General features: G+C 47.7%; 1 protein-coding gene and 1 non-coding gene across 6 annotated transcripts in view; one reads left to right on the top strand and one right to left on the bottom strand.

Moving 5' to 3' along the window:
- The window catches only part of fra (neogenin protein frazzled), a 500,782-nt gene that overhangs the window by 268,618 nt on the left and 209,922 nt on the right, over positions 1-22,242 (top strand). The window lies entirely within an intron of this gene.
- On the bottom strand, positions 2,263-2,335 carry TRNAK-UUU (transfer RNA lysine (anticodon UUU)). Its single transcript has one exon. It is a non-coding gene; the product is annotated as a tRNA-Lys (tRNA).

Here is a 22,242-nt window from a genome sequence, read left to right as displayed (position 1 = left end):
GAAATTTTGACCAGCTGGGGTTCTTTAACGTGCACCCAAATCTGAGTACACGGGCCTACAACATTTCCGCCTCCATCGGAAATGCAGCCGCCACAGCCGGGAATCGAACCCGCGACCTGCGGGTCAGCAGCCGAGTACCTTAGCCACTAGACCACCGCGGCGGGGCTACAGTCCCACATCAAGGTGGGGCTTCTGTGCGCTTCATCGTGAAGCCCCTTGATTGTGGAGCGAAGTTCACTTCCGCTTCCGCACGCGCGTAGTTTTCTCATCGTTATTTCCATCAGACCTTCAGGCTGTAAAATAATGAAGGAATAGTGCTTAGAGCGCGTGTTTTGGGGGTTGGGGGAAGCGGGGGGGGGGGGGGAGGCTCTAACGCGCATGCACGACTTGATCATTGGAAGCCACTTAGGGTTCAAAAGTGTACGATTGTTTCCTTTTGACATCGAAGCCTGCAGTGCTGAGTCGTAGGTGGAACTATACGGGCACGCATTATTGCGTGTTAAAAGCGTGGCAGGTCGGGCTCGTTAGTACTCTCTGATCAGAAACGTAATAGAGCGAAGACAAACACAAAAAACGAGGAAAGAAGGGGCGCAGATAACGCAGATAAGCGCTTGTCCGCGGCCCTTCTTTTTCGTCCATTGTGTTTTCTTCCGCGCTATTACGTTTGTGATCTTGTGTGTTTCTATGCGTGTGCGTCCTGGTGCGTCGTGCGTTTAGAAACGGTGTGTGTGTGTGCGCGCGCGTGCTCGCGCTTGCGTGTCCTTTTGCAGCTGTTGCACATTATTTTTATTTCCTGCACTCCACCGTTCGCTGCGGCTTCTTTCAAGCGACAACGCCTGTCTCGCCTTGGCTTTTTTTCCCCCTGATCTGGTTTTTGCGACTTTGCCTTTAGAGTTATGCGCGTGTATTTTTGCGCTCTCCTTCGCGTTCTTCAGTGCAGCACTTATGTTTGTAGCTCTTCCGCGACCGTGCCATATTTGGGCGTGAAGCATCGCAGTCAATGGAGTGTGAAGGAGACGCGAGTGACATCGCCTCTCCCAACCGCGCTGGCCGCCTTATTTAGGGCCACGTCTACGTGTGACGGCATCGCTTAGTACCGACGGTGCCGCATCTTTTTGCGACCAGAGAGTGTCGATGTACACCCAGGTTCGGCTTAGAGCAACGATGTTATTTCCGGTTAGGCTACGGTCTCTTTCTACTTTTAAAGACAACAATATGCTTGCGGACATAACTTGCCAGTGTTGTCGCACAAGTTATTATTAGAAAACCGCGCACAGAGGCGGCAGGCGATGAAAAGCCTGGAGCGGTTATTTTTTCTATGTGTGCTTCGGTAACTACGCTGTTTAATCTTTTTCAAGTTAACTAGTTAATCTGAATAATTCTCGCCCAAGAAGCTCGTCTCGTGAATTAAGCATGGAAATTTATTTGCGTACATGGTGCGAGAGGTTACCGAATCTGCACCCGAAAGAACAGTGACCTGTATGACGGGAAAAGACGGTAAAATAAACTGTGAATGAATATTAGAGCTTGCACTGCTGTTTTATTTCCTTATTTACTGAGTTTTTAATGACAGAGTGATGTGATAATCTTTGGTTATTACATTTTTATATTTCATATTAAAATTTAACATTGCACACAATCACATTAGGATTGTCAAAAAGACAGAATTAACATATGAATGTACAAAAAAACGTTTGAGATTCCGTTTAGTGGGTAATACCCATACAATCGTAGCAGCAGCAGCAGCAGCAATAACGTATAGGATAAAGAGAGCATTATTACAACGATCAATAGTGCGTTAGTATATAAATAGCAATAACGTTGATTTATGGGGGCGTGCAGACAGCATGCCGTCAGGTTTGATACTAAAGTGTTGTACGCGACGCTGTCATTGTGTTTTCTCAGAACTATAAAATGCGTACGCAGATCAGACGCACAATGAAAAAAAAAAAGAAGCCGAGGTAATCCATGACAAAAAGCATTATTTTGCCACAATAATGGCTACACCACAATTTGCCACACCAGAATAATGGCCGACCACCAGAGCTCGAGCGCTGGAATTAAGAATGGTACCACCGATCATTATTAATAATTTATACACGAAGCAAATGCACGTGTGTGTGTGTGTGTGTGTGTGTGTGTGTGTGCGTGCGTGCGTGCGTGCGTGCGTGCGCGTTTTTTTTACCACCAAGTAGTATACCTTAGTGTAGACTTTCGAAAAAAAAGAAAGAAAAAGTTATCCGAAAAATTAAAAAATGTGCCCGCCCGAGCAGGGGCTCGAACCCTGGACCGTTAGGTTAAAAGCCTAACGCTCTACCGACTGAGCTACCCGGGCTGCTGTTTTGTTGGTGCCTTCAAGAGCTAATGACGCAGGTGGCTTAGACGGAATGACGTGTTCTGTTTGATCACATCGCGGGTTCCCGCACGCAGCTGTTCAGAGCCGGCGCTCCTCGTTTTGATTTCTTTCGCGCCTCGATCTTGTGCTGTGGCCGCGACCTTCGTTTCGTGTGTGGCCGCTCGCTCTTTTATTGCGATAGCAATTATATGGACACTCTCGGCTGGATTTCGCCGCCGGCGTCGACGTCATGCACCGTATATGTATACGGATCTCTCTCTCTCTCTCTCTCTCTCTCTCTCTCTCTCTATATATATATATATATATATATATATATATATATATATATATATATATATATATATATATATATATATATATATATATATATATATATGAAAATGCAAGAAAAAAAGAAATCGCAGAAAAAAAGACTCGGGCGCGCGGAATCGAACGTGGGACCTCCACGTCGTGATTGAGCCACCGAAAGGGTTTTTTTTTTTTTCACCTTTATTGCCTGTTTCCAGACACTACGTACATGAATAATGACGTGAACGTCGCGGAAACAAGTGGTGGCAGTCCTACTGAGTAGACACTATAGCTTTAAAATTCCTTGAGAGCTGTCAGGGGTTCCACCCTCGACAACCACTCAGAAAAAGACTCCCGTGTTTTCGTAAGTTCCACAAATTTCGCCATGCGTTCTCGAAATTACATTCTTGCGGGTCGTGCATCTGAATCACAGTGAAATCCTGCCACTCGGGCCCGCCATAAACAGTGGAGGCCTGTTAACATTATTGAGTCAAATGGCAAACCATCCTCATTTTCAATCGGCAGAAATCTGATACCACCGTGAGGGTCTAGCGGGAATTCATTTTTGATTGTGCTCTGCAATACATTCCAAAAATACACTCCCTCCCAGCAATGCAAAAAAAAAAAAACGTGGTGAAAAATTTCTGGCTTCTCACAAACGAGACAGTCTGACCCCCCAAGGTAGGAAGACACCCCGCCCTTCTAGAAATACCTTGACATGCAAAGTGCCGGTGTAAAACATAAAAAAGAAGGTCTTTGTGGCAGGAGCCACTTGCATTATTTTAACCCTTTTTAGCACGTCTTGTCCTTGACCTCCACTGTATATGGCCCTGTACATTGGAACGGGTAAGGCTGTATAACGAACATCTCGGTACAGCTTTTTGCGTGACACTGAAAATTAGTATTTATTGGAAGATCTGACAGAAAAAAAAGCGGATACTTAAGATCACCTTCTTGAGATATCCGTGGACAGTGTCGTTCATGTGGTCTGTGCCCACAACATATCCAGCTAAAGCTCTCGTGAGCCTCAGTTGACACACCGTACGCAGGAATGGATCACTCACGTTACGAAAAAAAAAGAAAAAAACCTGTTTAAGAGTTGCCTTATGAATACGTGTGCTAGTCCGAAACCACCATTTTTTACACGCCTAAATAAATTACTTCGACTGCATCTTTCCCAACTTGAGGCCCACACGAACACCGCAAAGACACGATGGAATTTCTGTATATTTGCCCGTGAGCAATGCAACACCTGCATCACGTACCACAGTTTCGGGACAAACAACAAATTACAAACCGTAGCTCTCGAGAACATTGATAGGTGATTCCCCTGCGACCTACTCGCCTTCAACTGAAGTTCTCTTGCCTGTTCTTGCCAATGGTAATCATTGTCTTTGTAGTGTTCTAGTGGTCCCCCCAGGTATTTGACAGGTGACGTCCCCCACTTCATATTGGTGAAAAATTCCGGTGTGGATGAGGAATCTCCGTGCCGAAAACCCAGGCACTTTCCCCAGTTCGCCCGACTACCGTTGGCTTTGCTGAAACTCTCCACTACAGTGACAACATCCGCCACACTTTCTTTGTCTCTGGAACAAACTGCGACATCATCCGCATGTGCGAGAATTTTAACTTCTGATGCCTGCAACCTAAAACCGCGAATGCTACTGTTTTCACTTATCGCTAAGCATAACCTTTCTATGTAGATGCTGAACATAAAAGGACTAAGCGGGCATCTCTGACGGACAGAACTCGTAATGTTAATGGGGTCCCCTGATGTATTATTAACTACTAAACGTGCCAGGCAATTGTGATATGCCAAAGCCACACCATCTCTGATTACCGAACCAACATTGACATGGTCCAGTATGTCAAGAAGCAGGACATGAGAGACACAGTCATATGCCTTTTCGAGATCGAGCTGCAGAATCACCACACGACTTTCGGTGGCGTCGCAACATCTCATTTTTTGTACATTGGTCACAATGGAACGTCCCATAATACCGCAAGTTTTGATGACGCCCTGGAGTTGCCGCGCTATTACTTTGAAGATTTTGTAGTCGCGATCAGTTATTGATATAGGCCCATATGACGAAACTAGTTCTAACTTCTCTCTCTTCGGTCTTTGGTATCAAAATAGTATGCGCCTCACTAAAAGACCGAGGCAGACTATCTGGTTTATATGACTTGTTAAAGACTTCTGTAAGCAGTCCGGATAATTCACTATTAAATGTTTTATAAAACACAACACTCAAGCTGTCAGGCCCCGGTGACTTACCAGGATTGAGCTTATCTATGGCCCTTTCTTTGTGATACAGGCTGTTCTAACACCGCTTTTGTGTCATCAGACAACAGCGGCATTCTACTGAGGAATGAATCTTTAAACATCTCCTCCTCAACTGGTCTAGTAGCGAATAGAGCCTCGTAGTGCTTAAAAAAAGCCCGTTCAATGCTATCGTTGTCTGCCATCTCTGCACCATTGAATTCGATAGTTCCTATATGGTTCGGCCTTGCGTGACTTTTCTCGAGTCCCAGTGCCCGTTTCGTTTGATTCTTATCTAAGCGCATTTGCATTGCTATGGCTCGTACAGGGGCCACTCGATAGCGCTCTTCATCACATATCTCTAGCTTCTTTTTGATACTGCGCATATCCTCGGCATGCGCACGAGGCTTTTCACATTCCAGTGCTGACAGCTTCTGCAGCAACAGTTTAAGCTTTCTCTCTTTCTTTTTTGATTCGAAGGCAAGGATACTCTATCGCTCAATCGCTATCATTTTGATCCGCTGTTTGAAAAGGTTCCCCTCTTCTCCCATTTTCTCCACATGTTTGTGCGGCAGGTAGACAGCGATGTACACACAGATATTCGAGTGATGGGCAATTTACGCGGACATTTCGTTCTTACGAAGCGAGTCTTCGAGATGAGCTATGTCGTTGTTAAAACGCGACTAATTATTTCCACTCCGCCATAACCAGCACGCGCAGCAGTGCCTAATGGTCTCATCACTGCAGGTATTAGTGAAGTGCACTTACAGCTTCATTACGTGGCACAGTGAGTGAGGCGAAAGGATACGCTCGCAGCTTAAATTATTTAACAAAGCAAAATAAAATGTTGGGCTTGGCGTCTGGGTATATTACTCTCAGTAGTAAATCTCAGTCGCAATTATACAGCAGGAGGAAACCTTGTGCTGTCCCACTGGTTTATTCTTTTTTTTAGTTACATATTGTGGTTAATATTCTGGTTCGTGTATAGGTTTCGTGTTTTATGCACGTTTCTCCTATCCTTGGACTGAGCTTAGTTTAACGAGACCACGGGGAACCTCCGCAGCACCTGGTACCCGAGCTTGATACACATCGGGCACAGAGCGCACGTCCTTGTTCGAATATATGTATACTTAAAGTTGCCTTCTCTTAGGTCTGATGTGCGTGTCGCGCCTTCTTACGTGCTGTGCTTAAGAAGAGCGACTGCGTTAAGCACACTAATATAGTATGAAGTGCGTTCGCGATACGCAGTGCACACATGGTTGTATGCGCGCCTATGTTATTGCAGAGTGGATTCGTAATGAACCACTTGTCGGCACACACTGTAGTCGAAGCAAATAAGAGCCCCGCCTGCGATACGATCGCCGCCTCTGGCTATACCAACTGTTCTGGCCATGCGTGCGTATATGGTTCTCCGCCATAGATGAACGAAGAATACTTCTCGGGGGGCTCGTACTCTTTCACTCTCGAAGTGCGTTATAGCTCCTCAGATGTTTGCTTCTCGCAGATGCATGCGCTTGTTGCCATAGCGGGGAAGGAGGAAGAAGTAGAACGCGCCCACTGGAAACGGCCATTGTTTGAATCAGCAGTGTGTGTAATCATGGCGAAGAGGTGTAATTCATCAGTCATATTCGCGAATGCCCGCCCTCCGTCAATATCTTCCGCGCTTGTTTATCTTTCGGTGGTAAAAAAAAAAGCGGGGTACAACATGCATTAAACGAGGCGACGCGGCAAGACTGCATGGCCGCTTCGTTTTACGACAATATACACAACAATGAGGCGTACATTCGAGTGCCAGAATGCATAGCGGTCGAACGAAGTTTCTCAAAATGTCGGTACGGACATCCGATAACCCGTTACTATGCCAACGCGGTTGTACGAAAAAAAAAAAGACAACCATTGCTTATTGCGGACATGCTTTAGTTTCCGTGGTCCATGCTTGTAGTTCGCAACCGGGCTTAACTAACTAACTAACTAACTAACTAACTAACTAACTAACTAACTAACTAACTAACTAACTAACTAACTAACTAACGAACTGACTGACTGACTGACTAACCTACTAACTAACTAACTAACTACCTAACTAACTAACTAACTAACTAACTAACTGAAAATATATTAGTAACACCAGTGCGCTCTCGAAGTGCGGCATGAACGTTTCCCTGAAACGAACGTTTTCCTTTCTTCGCAGGTAAGCTACATCTGCCGGTGCTCCTCCATCGAAGCGTGCCGTGCGTTTGCCACCACACTTCCTTGCCAAGGCGCAAATAGTCCGCGAGGTGAAATAAGCTCCTCATCATGCGGCTCGTCATACACCTTACCGGTAGGTGGGCAAACTACCGAAAACAAAAGTATGTTATTAGCGAGCACCTGATGTTACGCCTTATAAGAGATCAGCGATTGCGCAAGTGGATACGTAAGCTGATATGGAAATCCGCCCCGCGGATGGTTTCTTCTCGCCGTGTAGAACATACTATTACGTACGCTTGAAGCTCAACAGTCGCCTACGAACCCGCAGCCATCTCTTAGAATCCGCATATCTCGATATGTATCAAACGGGAAAACTAATTTAGTGACGTTTACAAAAAGATTGCTACGGGAAAGTGCCAATTTGCAAACGCAGTTACGGCAAGCAGTATGGTGAAGATATAAGCAAATTGAGCAGTGAGATGATGTATATGCGTCATGATAAAGTTAGGCAGGAAATACAAAGCAAGCATAGTCTGCATATCAAGAGTTCAAGTGGCTTTGCTTCGAGATATACTGTGCCGGAAGAAAAAGGCTGATGAAAACCAATAAGGTTAGACAAAACAATAGCACATTTTACTTTAAAAATAAGTCAGAATAAGAATGAGCCCTCACATATTTTCTAGTGTACACATTGCTTATCATGCAAATTGAGATATTGATATTCGAAACTGAAACTCGACGCTGTCCCTTCTCTTTTTTTTCTTCTTCGGAATGTGGAAATTCGGCACTTCAGGTTATCTTTTAGGTAGACGTGTAAAAAGTCTTGACCAGGAGAGTTAACAAGGACTGTATTTAGGCGCCGTTTTTGTCATCTTGCTTATGCATTCGCCATCGGCATTGCTTGTGCGAAAGGGGGGGGGGGGCGGTGGCTTTTACGCGTGTGCTCATTGGTCAGAATTCTGTGTGAGCACGCCATAGAACGGAGCGTTCTCGCAGTTTTCGACTGCCTTAATTTTGTTGTTCTGTCAAATGCCCAAAAAGCTCAGTCTTGGTGTATATATGCTATGTACCGAAACATAGTGGCGCCAGCTCTGTGCCAGCGTGAAAGAAGACGTTGACGTCCGTGTGTGGCTCGTGCTAGCCGGGTTCCTGCCTGTACCAGCTTGTTGCGGCTAACGTTTCTGGAATAATAACCTGTGTTTTTACGCAACCTTGCTCGTTGCATTTGGTGGAGGTGCTGGGTAACGTCCTGGAGCTCCGCAGCCGTAAGCTACCATCTCAGTCCGCGATGACCGAGCGCGCCGATCCCCCACAAGGCTCTTCCACGCTGCCACCTGTCATGTGTTCTGGTATACTTCGTCTGCGTGACCCACCAGTATACAACGGCACTGAAGATCAAGATGTCGAGGACTGGCTGGTAGAGTATGAGCATGCCAGCGCGATTAACAAGTGGGATGACCCTGCGAAGCTGACTCACGTCATCTTCTACTTGACGGGTTTGGCCAACCTATGGTTCACCAACCACCAAGCCGACATCCCCACCTGGTCGGTTTTCAAAGAGGCCGTCACCTCGTTTTTCGGTCGTCCAGCCATGCGTAAGCTTCGTGCTGAACTGGGACTGCGGGGACGATTTCAGCGAAATGGTGAGAGCTTCACGAGCTACATTGAGGATGTGATCAGCCTCTGTAGGCGAGTTGATTCCAGGATGACGGAGGCTGACAGAATAAAGAATATAATGAAAGGCATTGATGACGATGCTTTTCACATGCTTGTGGCCAAAGACCCACAGACCGTCACGGCCTTGATTCAGTTATGTCAAAGTTTCGATGAGCTGCGCAAGCAACGAGTTTCTACACGTCGCGCTAATACGCAAACAGCTGATATTTCGGCCTTGGAGTGCAAAAGCAGTGGCCCCGACTACAGCGTGTTAATGCCTCAAATTCAGCAGTACATCCGGGAGGAAGTTGCTCGACAGCTCTCTCTTGTCGCCACCATCAACGAGACCCCCACAACACTGGACCACTCACTTCGCCGTGCTATTCAGACGCAAGTTGTCGAGGCTCTCCCTTCGCCCGCATCCCCAATATCAGTGGCTGCACCGCTGACTTATGCAGAAGCCGTCCGCCGACCTCCTGCCCAACCGCCGCTTCCTTCATACAGTCCAGCCACCAACTACTACAGGTCACCAGTTTCAGTTTATCCGGTAAATCGGCCCTTTCCACCACCTCGAGCACCTGTAAACTCTTGGCGTACTCCGGATAACCGGCCCGTTTGCTACAACTGCGGTATTCCAGGACATGTCGCGCGCTACTGTCGTCGCCGTGGATTCTATTTTAATGATGTGCAGCATTCCGGCAACATACCTCGGCAATCAGAATCGCATGTGACACCCGATTCACATGACCCCCGTTCACGTCGACCAGACTTCAGCCGACGTCGATCTTCTTCACCCCGTCTTCGGTCTCCTTCCCCCATGCTTCGCCGTTCCAACCACGCACAGGAGGAAAACTAACAGTCGCAGTTCCTGAGGCAAGAGCTGCGCCACCGACGAAATTTCCAAGGCCTCATCTTTCGCCCCCTAACGAGATTGCCGTGTTTGTGGACGGTTTCGCCACAACTGCTCTTGTCGACACAGGTGCCGCTATTTGTATAATCAGTGAAGTGTTATGCCGCAAACTGAACAAAGTGACGACTCCCCTGGTTGAAATTTCTTTACGCACAGCGAGTTCGCAACACGTCCAACCTTCTGCCACATGCACTGCTCGTGTTGTGATTCAAGGAGTGCTTTACATCGTTGAATTTGTCGTCCTTCCGCATGCGTCTCATGAAATCATCCTGGGATGGAACTTTCTTTCCGCTAATCATGCGGTTGTCGACTGCGCTCGTGCTCAACTCGTTTTGTTTCCATTCAGCACGACATTCATAGATCTCCCTCGCTCACCCAAAAAGGTGATCGTCGCCGCTGACGTCGTCATTTCTGCTTTTTCGGTCGCCGCGGTATCTCTTTTGTGCGACTCCGTTTCCGATTCAACTGCCCTATTTATGCCGTCACAAGAATGCGCTCGTCGCCGGAACCTTGTCGTCCCGTTTGCCGTCATAACACTTGCCGATGGCTCCAGTGCCATGTACGTGTGCAATCCGTTCCCTTGTCCCGCTACCTTATTGCATGGCGAATGCATTGGGAGTCTTGACACTTATGATGACATCTTTCCTTTCGATGCCCGTTCTGATACGACACCGATGTCCGTGGATGCTGTCACAGCTGGCACCGCGCCCTCACTACCTGACGAAGACGTTCTGTTGCGCAGCGTAGACACCGGCCTTACGCAAGACCAGCGCAATCAGCTCATTCAACTACTTGACCGTTTCCGCGCCTCCTTCGACCACGGACAACCTCCCTTGGGACGCACGTCAGTGGTCGCTCACCATATCGACACCGGTCATCATACTCCACTTCGTCAGCGCCCCTACCGCGTCTCGCAGGCTGAGCGTGACGTCATCACTCAACACGTCGACGAGATGCTGCAACGTGGTGTTATTCAGCACTCACACAGTCCTTGGGCTTCGCCAGTGGTCCTCGTGCGAAAAAAGGATGGCTCCATCAGGTTTTGCGTGGATTATCGTCGACTAAACAACATCACACGCAAGGATGTTTATCCCCTGCCACGCATTGATGACGCCTTGGATTGCCTTCAAGGTGCGGAGTTTTTCTCTTCACTGGATCTGCGCTCTGGATATTGGCAAGTGCCAATGGCTGAACCAGACCGTCCAAAAACGGCGTTTGTGACCCCTGACGGCTTATATGAATTTAATGTAATGCCCTTTGGTCTTTGCAATGCGCCTGCGACTTTTGAAAGAATGATGGACAGTGTCCTCAGGGGACTTAAATGGCACATCTGTCTTTGCTATTTAGACGACATAGTTGTATTCTCGGCGAATTTTGAAACTCATCTTTCTCGTCTGGAACAAGTTCTCCAGTGCCTTACGGCAGCCGGGTTACAACTAAACTTCAAGAAATGTCGTTTTGGCGCCCGCAAACTCACAATTCTCGGCCATGTCGTTTCAAAAGAAGGAATATCGCCAGACCCTGCCAAACTGCGTGCCGTTGCCGAGTACCCCAAGCCTACTACTCTAAAGGAGCTTCGTAGTTTTGTAGGCTTGTGTTCCTATTTTCGGCGCTTCATTCGCAATTTTGCCTCTATAATTGCCCCTCTGACTCAGCTTCTCTCCTGTAGCGCGGACCTTTCAGGCTGGAATTCCCACTGCGATGAGGCATTCACGGTGCTACGCCGGCTACTCACCTCTCCACCAGTTCTCCGCCACTTCGATCCCAATGCACCCACTGAAATTCATACGGATGCAAGCGGTGTCGGCCTCGGTGCCATTCTCGCTCAACGCAAGGATGGCTGCGACGAGTACGTTGTCGCCTATGCCAGCCGTACACTAACGAAGGCAGAGTCCAACTATTCCGTCACGGAAAAGGAGTGCTTGGCTATCATTTGGGCTATAGGAAAATTTCGCACCTACCTTTACGGACGCCAGTTTGATGTTGTCACAGATCACCATGCCTTATGCTGGTTAGCGTCCATGAAAGATCCTACTGGCCGCCTCGCTCGTTGGGCTTTACGCCTTCAGGAATACGATATCCGTGTTGTTTATCGCTCAGGACGCAGACATTCCGACGCCGATGCACTATCCCGTTCTCCACTGCCTCCTGACCTTGCCTGCTTATCAAGTGCCATTTGCGATTCGTCATCGTTGAGCATCACCGACATGCCATCCGAACAGCGCAAGGATCCTTGGATCAATTCTTTGCTCGACGTCCTCTCTCACAGTTCGTCAGAAGCGACTTCACGCTCCCTCTCTCGTCAAGCAAGACACTTTGCTGTCCGTGAAGGCTTGTTGTATCGCCGCAATTACGTGACGGACGGCCGTAGGTGGCTCCTTGTCATCCCTCGTCATTTGCGTTCGGACATCTGCGCTGCCTTTCACGATGACCCCCAGTGTGGCCACGCTGGAGTATTTAAGACTTACTCTCGCCTTCGTCTAAGATACTACTGGCGCGGCATGTATCGGCACGTTCGCCAGTACGTTCGGTCATGCACCACGTGTCAACGACGCAAGACGCCTTCTCACAGCACTGCTGGCCTTTTGCAACCCTTAACCTGCCCAGCGAGACCATTCGACCGCGTCGGAATTGATATTTATGGTCCTCTACCCAACTCTCTTCGAGGCAACCGGTGGATTATCGTCGCCGTGGATCATTTGACACGCTACGCTGAAACATCTGCGCTGCCTGCTACCACTGCGAAAGACGTTGCGTCCTTTATTCTTCACCATCTCATTTTGCGACACGGTGCACCTCGTGAATTAGTGAGTGACCGTGGACGCGTGTTTCTCTCGAACGCCATCGACGAGCTACTCAAGGCATGTCGCACGGTCCATCGGAAATCCTCGGCATACCATCCTCAAACCAATGGCATGACGGAACGCTTTAACCGTACCCTTGGAGATATGCTTGCCATGTACGCCTCTGACGACCACACTAATTGGGACCAAGTGCTCCCTTTTGTCACGTACGCATACAACTCTGCGCCACAAACAACCACTGGCTTTTCTCCTTTCTTCCTCCTGTACGGACGTGAGCCATCATGCTCCATGGACACCATTCTTCCTTACAGGCCTGATGTTTCCGAAGCGACGCCTGTTTCCGAAGCAGCTGCTTATGCCGAAGAGTGTCGTCAACTCGCTCGCTCATTTACCGCACAAGACCAATGGCGCCAGAAAACTGACCACGATTCCTCTGCGTCTACTGTACGCTATAACCCAGGAATGCTGGTTTGGCTCTGGGTCCCGTCTACCCCTCCCGGTCTTTCCCCGAAGCTTTCGTCGAAATATCATGGCCCCTACCATGTGGTGCGGCAAACATCTCCTGTCAACTATGAAGTTGAGCCCATTGATCCACCTGCGGACCAACGCTGCCGTGGGCGTGAAACAGTACACGTATCACGCCTGAAACCGTGCTATGACCCCCTTGTCGTGTCCTTTCCCTAGGTCGCCAGGTTGGCTTCTTTCTGCGCGGGGAGTAATTGTACCGAAGCATAGTGGCGCCAGCTCTGTGCCAGCGTGAAAGAAGACGTTGACGTCCGTGTGTGGCTCGTGCTAGCCGGGTTCCTGCCTGTACCAGCTTGTTGCGGCTAACGTTTCTGGAATAATAACCTGTGTTTTTACGCAACCTTGCTCGTTGCAGCTAATACTGATATGGGAGAGAAAACTGCAGTGTTTGACGTTGATAGTAATGCAGTCGTCGTTTTCGTCTCGATTGTGGTTCCTCCATTTGTATCGAGACGGGGAAGGTCAAGGATCACTGACGAATTGCCAGCATAAAGGTCGAATAAGACGCATTTTAAACCGTGTCTCTTTCACAGAAAAGAACCGAAGTGTGTACAAGAAATAGAAAAAAAAACGAATAAATATGTGGAAGACGATTGCAGCCACCGTTGGCGGTGAAACGGACCTTTAATGGATCGTCTGAGTTGTGCAAAGACCCCTGCTTTTCGCAACAAGCTGGCTTGTACACTTTCTTACTCACTGTTCGATTGCTTACGAAATAACCTCGGCGTACGAGTGAACTCTCCCGACAGACCGTTTGGGACACCACGGATGCGCAGATTCTAATCTTACCCAGAACATGCTATACCGTTAATTCATTCCCTTTCCTAGCAGCGTCAGCGTCTGGTGGACTTTTCCTCTTTTTTTTGCGCACGAATGACGCAACAGCGTCTCGGGGGAAGTGCACCGGAACCGCCCATGTAAAAACTCCGGTGCAGGCTTCGACAAGTTTTTTTTTTTTCTTCTTGTGCTATAGAGTAACATGTTAAGACCATGGCTCAGACCCTTTGCAAGTCACGGTCCTGTTCGTCCTTGTCTACTTAGTATCTCTACAGCCAAGTCTGAGTCGGTGTTTGTTCATCTTTTTTTTCGTTCTAGGGACTGGCTTTCCCTCGGCTGCTTATGTAAGCAGGACTTGATCATACGAGATTCCATGCTGTGAATTGGTTGGCTCAAATAAATCGAGATGGCAAGTGGCCGGAGGTGGTCGGATGCATGTGTAATGTTCCTTTTATATATTTCCTTTCGTCCGCGTCTGATTATGCTCGTCCTATAGATACTTTCTATGCCTTTTCACAAGGTTTTGCGAGCTTTTGTGATGAAACGCTGTATATTGGGAAACCGCGGAGTCCTTTCATTGCGTCCAGCCAGCTGACGTTGGAGTTATCGCACGCAACGATACGCCCTCATGAATCGCTTGAATCGCAGGCTCTCGTTCTTGGTTTTTTTTTTTTAAGCGAACCCCGGGGGAAAATGAACCTCGTTCTCCTTTTGACGTACGTTGCTCTCCTTTACAGTCTACTGTGTGCCTCCGCTCTAGCTTCTTTTTCGCCGCACAAGTGCACCTTGGAAAGGCATCCTTCCAGTAGAACAGATAAGAGGTGGTTTCATGCTCGCAAGGATGCTGCATTTGTATTTGTCCTACTCTTTTTTTTTTCTGCGCCAGCTGTTTGGCCTGTATGATAACTGGGTTGCATCATCGGGAGAGGCAAGCTGGGACAACCTTAAATGTCAACGTGAATAAATATTAGCCGAGCTTGCACTAAAAAAAGAAAAAAAAAACAGTCTCCTTGCACCTTTCAGGTTCTTTTCGGCCGATGTGTATTGGAAACTTTTACTGGCGTTTTGAAATAACGATGGAAAAAAATGCGTTGTGGAAAGAAGGTGTTTTAGTAGTGGAACAAAAAGACGGAAAAAGTGTTTTAGAAGGCAGAAGGCGTTTTAGAATGGGGGAGGGGGGAGGGGAACAAGGCATGGGGATGCCACAGAGATCTTAGCACAGCGAAGCATTGTAGTTCTCTCCTGTTGTCGCAGTTCACACGCCCGTTTCGCTCAGCCTCTCATGCTGGCGCTCCAATGGCGCGTGCACACGACGCCAAGCTCTCGTCTGTGGTATACTGTGTCCGTGTTCTCAATGAAATCTTTACTGTTATCTGTACCGTTAGGTCGAGCCTCACATTGACCGGGTAACGTGAGCGGGGTCTTTATATTGCGTGGAGGTGCAGGACACGATGCACAGCGAGTATATAGAGCTCTATCGAGAGTGACTGACATTAAAAGGTGATGTGCTAGAAATTTCTTGCTGTACGGAGCTTGCCTCGTGTGTGATTTGGGAGGCGCGGGACTCCCGCTGTCAAAGTTATCGGGTGTAGAGAGAAAACGGAGGTATTCGGTTGTGCAAGCAGTCTGCGCGCCGCTGCAATGGTGTCAGACTTCGGGGTTCCACTGGTTGTGGAGCGTAGCGTGTTTTGCCGTATTGGACGCGCTGTACGAAGCATTGCGATCTAGCAAATAAGCGGAAGCTCTGTTAGCGAAAAAAAAAGAAACAAAGCACGGGAAGCCGCTTTTGTATGGCGGGAACACTAAGGTTAGCAGCGCGCGAATGAAAAGGGAGAAAGTGAAGACCGTAACATTGCTTCGTGGTATTCTCGGGAGGGATCTCCACCGCTTGCTGCGAATCATGCATTCCATGAGAGTTTTTATATTATATTTCATTGTGATGTGTTTGTTCGTTTCTTTTTTTTTGTATTGGTCCTCCGCCGCGCTGGCGTAGAGATAATAGAGAGCTTTAGTACTGCGTACGCTGCGTACGTGGCGGCGTTGCGTACGTAAGGACGCCACGTTCTGCGTAGTGCGCATGCGCAGACCGCAACGCGCACGTATCGCGTTACGTACGCAGCTGCTACGTACGCACGCATGAGATGCGTGCGTGCGTACGTCTGAGGTGATCGCGCCGCTCTCGAACAAGTTCGCGACAGCGCGAGACTTCGTTTTGCAAAATGGCAGCATCGAAGGCAAGCACCGACCGGCTCTGTGGCTCAAAATATGGCCATAATCTGGCTAAAGCACTTGGATTGGCTCACATTGGCTGTCAACAACACGTGCTTCTATTTTGATCTACCAGATGGCGCAACACGCTTCACGCTCGTTACGTACGCGGGTACTACGGCGTACTAAACGCCGATTAATGGCAAACGACGCCACGTAACGCAAGGCGCTTGCGTGATGCGTACGTATCACCATTCCGCAGTACTAAAACTCTCTATTTAATTCCCAAACCAACAAACAGCTGCCTACTGCGGCGTAGCGGCTGCTGTGCTCGCTTGCTGACCTGGAGGTCCTTGGTTCGATCCCGGCCGCGGCGGTGGCACTTCGGCGGAGCCCAATGCTGGATGCAGCTGTACTGTGTGATGTCAGTGTGCGTTAAAGAAGGCCAGGTGATCGAAATTTCCGGAGCTACTGCGTGTCTCGTAATCATGTCGGGGTTTTTGGCGCGTAAATTTCCAGATATTGTCATCCTTGTATTCTTGCTTGACGTGGCTGCTCGCGGCCTTCAGCGCGAACGACGACACGATCGGGGAGTTCATTTCGAAGTGGAGGATGAGTGCATGTTTACCTCTCCATACTATATCCACGACTATGAAAGAGAGAAGCGAAAGTTTGAAAGACTTTTTTTTTCTTTTTGCATCACACAATGTTTATGAGAACTGCCAAACATTAATGGCAAGGAAAGTATAGGGGACATTATTTGTAGTAAATTTTACGTAATTGTGAAAAAGAAGAATGGATGAAAAGATAACTTCCGCCGACGGTGACCATCATAGCTCTATAACTGCAGCTGAGACGACCGCTCGAGTATACGGCTTGCACTCACAATTTGGGCAGCCCTCCGGGGACGGGAAATATGCTCTACCCTGGGCCACGTACGCTGGTGAATGGGAGAATAACACTTGAAAGAATGGTGGGGCGAAAAAGTGTAGCGTGACTGGCAGTCGTCGAGACGCGGGCTCGACTAGATCTGCGACACAGAAGGAGTGCCGGGTCAACCGAAAATCGAGAACGAAGTTCACGGCGCGGGATGCGCCGATGCGGTGTTTGTTGTTCGGGGGTGCTCACCGATGGTGAAGATCAGAGCCATATATACCCTTCTGGTGAAGATTGCGTGCATGGGAGCGTCGTATTGTATACTTCGCACACCGTGAAAAGGGCAGAATGCTGTGGCCCACGAGGCCCCGGAGCAATTGAATTTGCTCGGGCGCGGTGGTGTTGGGAGTAAGAACAGCAGCTAGAAATCTGTGAAGGAGGATCCTCTAAATTAAATTTCCCCGTTACTTTCGTTTTCTCCGTCTTCTTTCGCGAAAGGAAAATGAAAAGGCGGCTCTTCGCAGACCGCGGCATGCACAAATATAGGTTTTATTTCTCTTTTATTTCTTTACGTAAATCGCCTATCTTTACCGTGCCTGGCGCGTGGGGTCTATGCAAAAGCGTGAGAAAAGAGAGAGAGACCGTCACTCCTCGATTTTTTTTTCTGTGTTGCTTCTTTCTGAATTTAGCGGATAACGGAGGTGCCGTGGCGCGCGTCTCTTTTTGAGCGTTACTTATAGTCAGGCGCATTCCTTTCGCGCCCGCGTTTCCTGATACAGCCGACACACTGTTCTTTTCTCGCACTTTGCTGCACAGCGGTGTCGACTGTGACACTCCACGTCACCCTGGAAGAACGAAACTTCCTCCTCTCTTCCCAGCTTCGTCTTCCTAGTGGCTGGGACAAATCGAGGAATCGCGGTATTCAATGCTCGCGTTTTTAAAGTTGCGCAGACTCTTCTTGCGGTGACCTAATCGTTAACACACGGAATTTGATATTTTAGACCAGGATATCTGTACCTCGCTAATTTCTTATACGTATACGATGAGGTCGCTTAGAACTGTTGTCTGAAGGTAATTAGGAAAATTATAGCTTGGCTGTCTTTTTATAGCACTGTCACAATTGAGCATAACCTACTGTAGTAGATAGAGGTAGCGATGTTTACTGAATCATCACGTATGAAAGATCTCTTTTAATCTTAATATCTTATGCAGTAACGACAGTGTTTGCTACCCCTAAAGCAGAAAACGTTAGAAAACGTTAACGAAACGTAGTAAACCTGTCATTGCAATGTTAAACGCTAAGATTACTACTTATTTTATTACCTTTGTTTTAAAGGTGCACTTCACACGTGGAAGCATACATAAACACATTTTGACCAGCATTTGTCATGATCATTGATCATCGTTTCCAGCTTATATTTTGTCAAATTTTTGTCAACTTTTTGTCAATTTTGTCAAAAGATTTATTTCATTTTGAAAAGGGGTCTTACGCTAGAATTTTTTTTGTAACAGCAGTGTTGTTCACGAATTATGTCAGTTCAGCCAATGTGGACGTCAAGACAGCCAATAAATGGCAAAATATGCTAATGAAACATTTTTTTCTTAATCTTTCGTTTGTGAAAGGATACGTACGCTTATCTCTGTTTAGTTATTTCTGCTTGCAAACTCATCTAGCATAATTTTTTTATAAAGCCAGGTTTTGCAGCGCTGCATTCGTTAACCTTTTCGCTCGTTGTCGCTGTTTGCTGCTGACTTGGTGTCTTCGCTGATAATAATGGTTCACATCACGATTGGGGGTGTTGTTAGTGGTGGTGATGGTGATTATTGTATTGATGACAGTAGTGATGGGCGTGTGATCGACGGTGCTAGTGATGAAGGAAGTGATCATGTTGCCAGGGATGGCAGTAGTGATGGTGGTGATGGTGGTGATGACGGCTGTAGTGTACGCTGCTGCATGGAAGCGTCATTCCTAATTGCGAGACGTGATCAGTTCAGTGTTCAAGAGACCACCTGAATTGCTTTGAAATTACAAGAGTATGGCGCATCGGAGTCGTCATATGTGTAGGTAGACAGAAGAGGGTGAGTGTGAGGGAATTCTGGCATCTATGTACGGTGGCATACGCTCGTATCAATCAAACGGGGCTACATATTGCCGCACAGGCCAATAGACTACTGAATGGTGAAGTGGAGCAGTGTTAATGAATTCTCTCGTCCGAGAGAAGAGTGACCCGCAGTTGGCGCCCAAGTGGATCGCACTGCCGTATATCGGGCACTGGCACAAGTCCCCACCGCTTTTGTCTTCCAAAGCACGCAGTTGGTCATCGCCGCCATTTTAATGGTGTCTCCGAAGTGAATGATGGAGCGCTGATATGGGGAGAGGATGGCTGGCTACGGCCTAGCCGTCTACAAAATTGAAGGCGCTCTGCGAAATATGGTGTGCAGTGGACAGACCGAATCTCCCTTGAGTGGATGCTAGTGGACGTTTGTGTGAGTTGGTAATACATACTTAAAATGAAAACAGCGTGAATTGACAGAGGACTAGCAGCGCTGTTGTCTGTTTTCCTTCCTCATTGATCATTCCTCTCGCGCTATTTTTATTTCAAGTAGGCCGGAACTGCCGTCCTTGTTTGTTGAAAACGGCTGTGTGTAGTCATTAAGTATAAAGTTCATGCACACGCGTTGCGCGGTAGATTGTGCTGGGTATGTATACATAAGTTAGTGCATTCCACTGTTTTCTTTAGGAACAGGGGTTCGACTTCTGGCGGCCGGTTGTTCATACCGTCTGCTGTCCAACGACGCCTGTTGAGAGAAACTTGTTGTGAAGGCTGCTTTAACTCAGGTGTTGAAAGATTATCTGAAGACTGCTCTATAGAGTCCATTCATTTGCACAGAAAATTTCATCAGATATCAATTTGTGAATTAATAAAACTAATGATTGACCAAGCATCTGACTGACTAATGCATTGACCAAGTGCACTTGGTCAATCCATTAGTCAGTCAGATGCTTCGTGCATAGGGCACAAGTATGTAACAGTCCCAGCATGATTAGCCACTTGACGACAGTTTGCCCGCTTAATCCGCAAAAACATTTTATCCAGAAGCCCCTATAGTAGGTATCTGGCGGTGTAATCTCCTTCATAAGTTGACTTGCCTAATATCGCGGTGTCACTTTCTTGTAACAGCTGGACCCAAGTGTGGGCCGTACTCGTAGAGGGGAAAAACAGTTTTTACACTTAGAACCATTCGAAAAGACACGTGCAAGCTTATGTATTATTAAGTAAAGGTAAACGTTGAATATCGTAAGGCAAGGACGAAGGACAAAGTTCTCGAGTTAGTTCATGGTGCGGTATCGGCAACGCTAATAAAGAGCTCCGAGCCTTTTTCTTATCTCAGCTCTCCCAGGGCGTCCCAAACAGACCAGGCAATGTAGGCCAGTTCTCGCGTGACCATTGTTTTGATGACGTGATGTTCACTTCAAACACCCTGCATACAGCACGACCGTGTTTACCACGGGGTTTCATAAAACAAATTAGAGGTGACTCTGGCGTTGCTACCGTTCAGCCGCCATGGGAATTATGGGTATAGTATACGCGGATTTACCTAATCTTCGCGCTTGCGGCTTCTAACGGGCTTGCGACTTTTTTTATTCCTGTGTTTCGGTGTTGTTTCGAATGAAACAGCGAACCGTTGTAAACTTCGTGACCCAACTTGAATTGGTGATTAATGTAGTGAAATTTATAACTGCTGAACATTTGCTGATTTTCGTGGCTTGATAAACCGGCACCAGTCCACGCGAAACCGCCCGGAGGGGAAATCCAGAACGTAGATTGGACAAATTCGTGTACTACCCGCCATTCCCATGCTGGTGAAGCGCCATGCATTGCACCTCCCGTAGACACTAGCGCCAGAGTTCCCTCTAGTGTAGATATAGGAAACTCTGTGGAGTTTACTGCCTACCGACGTAGATCCAACGCACGCAAGCTCTCCCTTGTGCTTGAAATGCGATTGAATCTCGGATTGGGCACCCGCGCCTTCATTTCATTATATTTTATTTGCTATTCACGCGTGCTGCCCATTACAGCACGCGCCAAAAGAGATTACTGCGTACTGGCGAATGGCAGACATAGAATAAAAGAAAAGCTCTCAATGGAACTCCCCGAATGCTATTTCTCCAAGAAAACCACCCCGCGAGCCCTCTTTTTTTTTTTCTTTTTAACGTTTTCAATTGAAAGGCCTCGAGCTGAGAAAAGGAGGAACGGCGCCGAATGCTTTTTTCCTTTCCGGAGTTTTCGCGGAAGGCAAATATTTCTCAAACCGTACGCAACGACGGCCAAAAAGCTTGATGCCATGCCACGTTGAGTGACGATGCTTGACGATAGTGGAGCGTGTAACGGGTCAGCGGGCTGTGCGTGCAACAGCGGGAGATAAAAGCTAAAGCGGGAGCGTTTTTACGCCGAACGACGTCGTTTTTACAGCCGCGCCGCAGCCTAGCCCCTTGGCTTCGGGCATGGAGTCTCACACAACGCGTGCGCGGCCTCTATAGGTCGATGTGATGGACACGCTTGCACACAACGCACGCATACGAGTGCTTGCTTCAATGGGATGTCTATATTTTCATCTCTTTTTGTTTCCTTTTTGGTGTTTCCTTAGAGGAGGGAGCGTGTCGCTGCAGAAGGAAATAAAAAAATATCACAACATATCCACTGAGTGATTCAAGACGAGTGGCGCGAAGCGTCCACCCGTTCTTCCGTCTGTCTAACAGTGGGCCTCTAGTGAACGAGCTTCAAGCTATCTATGCACTCTACATCGGATAAAGTCCTTATCCTATAGCTAGAACTTAGACGATTGGTTTTCCTGTCTATACCTGGCGCTTTACGCATGACCTTATTTGAGAGCGTTGCTGTCGGGACCACCCGCCGAAACCCCTTAGAGGGTTTACTGTGGCAAAATGTATTTCCAGAACTGTTTACTTATATCGTCATGTGCATATTTTGACACATTTGTAACTGAACACTCTCAGATGTTTAAAGTTATGTATACTGCTCACTGAAGGGATATGAGACTTTGAATATAATCTCTATTCGCCAGGATTCTGTTATCTGTTGCTCTTATAACAAAGTTACGCCGTATTCCGTGAAATAACAACTGAGTATGAACTTGACTTCTCGTATATGTAGTCTTTTCAACATCACGACACATTTTTTAGGCCATGTTACATTCCTTTAGCAACTGAATGAGGTAAATTCAACAAACGGGAGAAGGTGCACTTTCCGGCAGGCAGGCCAGGCAGCTGAGGCGCTTTCTCCTGTTTGTTCACCCCATCCTAGGGTGCCTCAATGTGCTCCTTCGGAAACCAACCCCATCCCACTCTCTGTTCCCATCTGCCGGCTAC

Source organism: Rhipicephalus microplus, chromosome 4 (genome assembly GCF_043290135.1).
Source record: "Rhipicephalus microplus isolate Deutch F79 chromosome 4, USDA_Rmic, whole genome shotgun sequence".
Classification (NCBI taxonomy): domain Eukaryota; kingdom Metazoa; phylum Arthropoda; class Arachnida; order Ixodida; family Ixodidae; genus Rhipicephalus; species Rhipicephalus microplus.
Note: the sequence above shows the minus strand (reverse complement) of the source record. Positions and strands in the feature narration are given on the sequence as shown.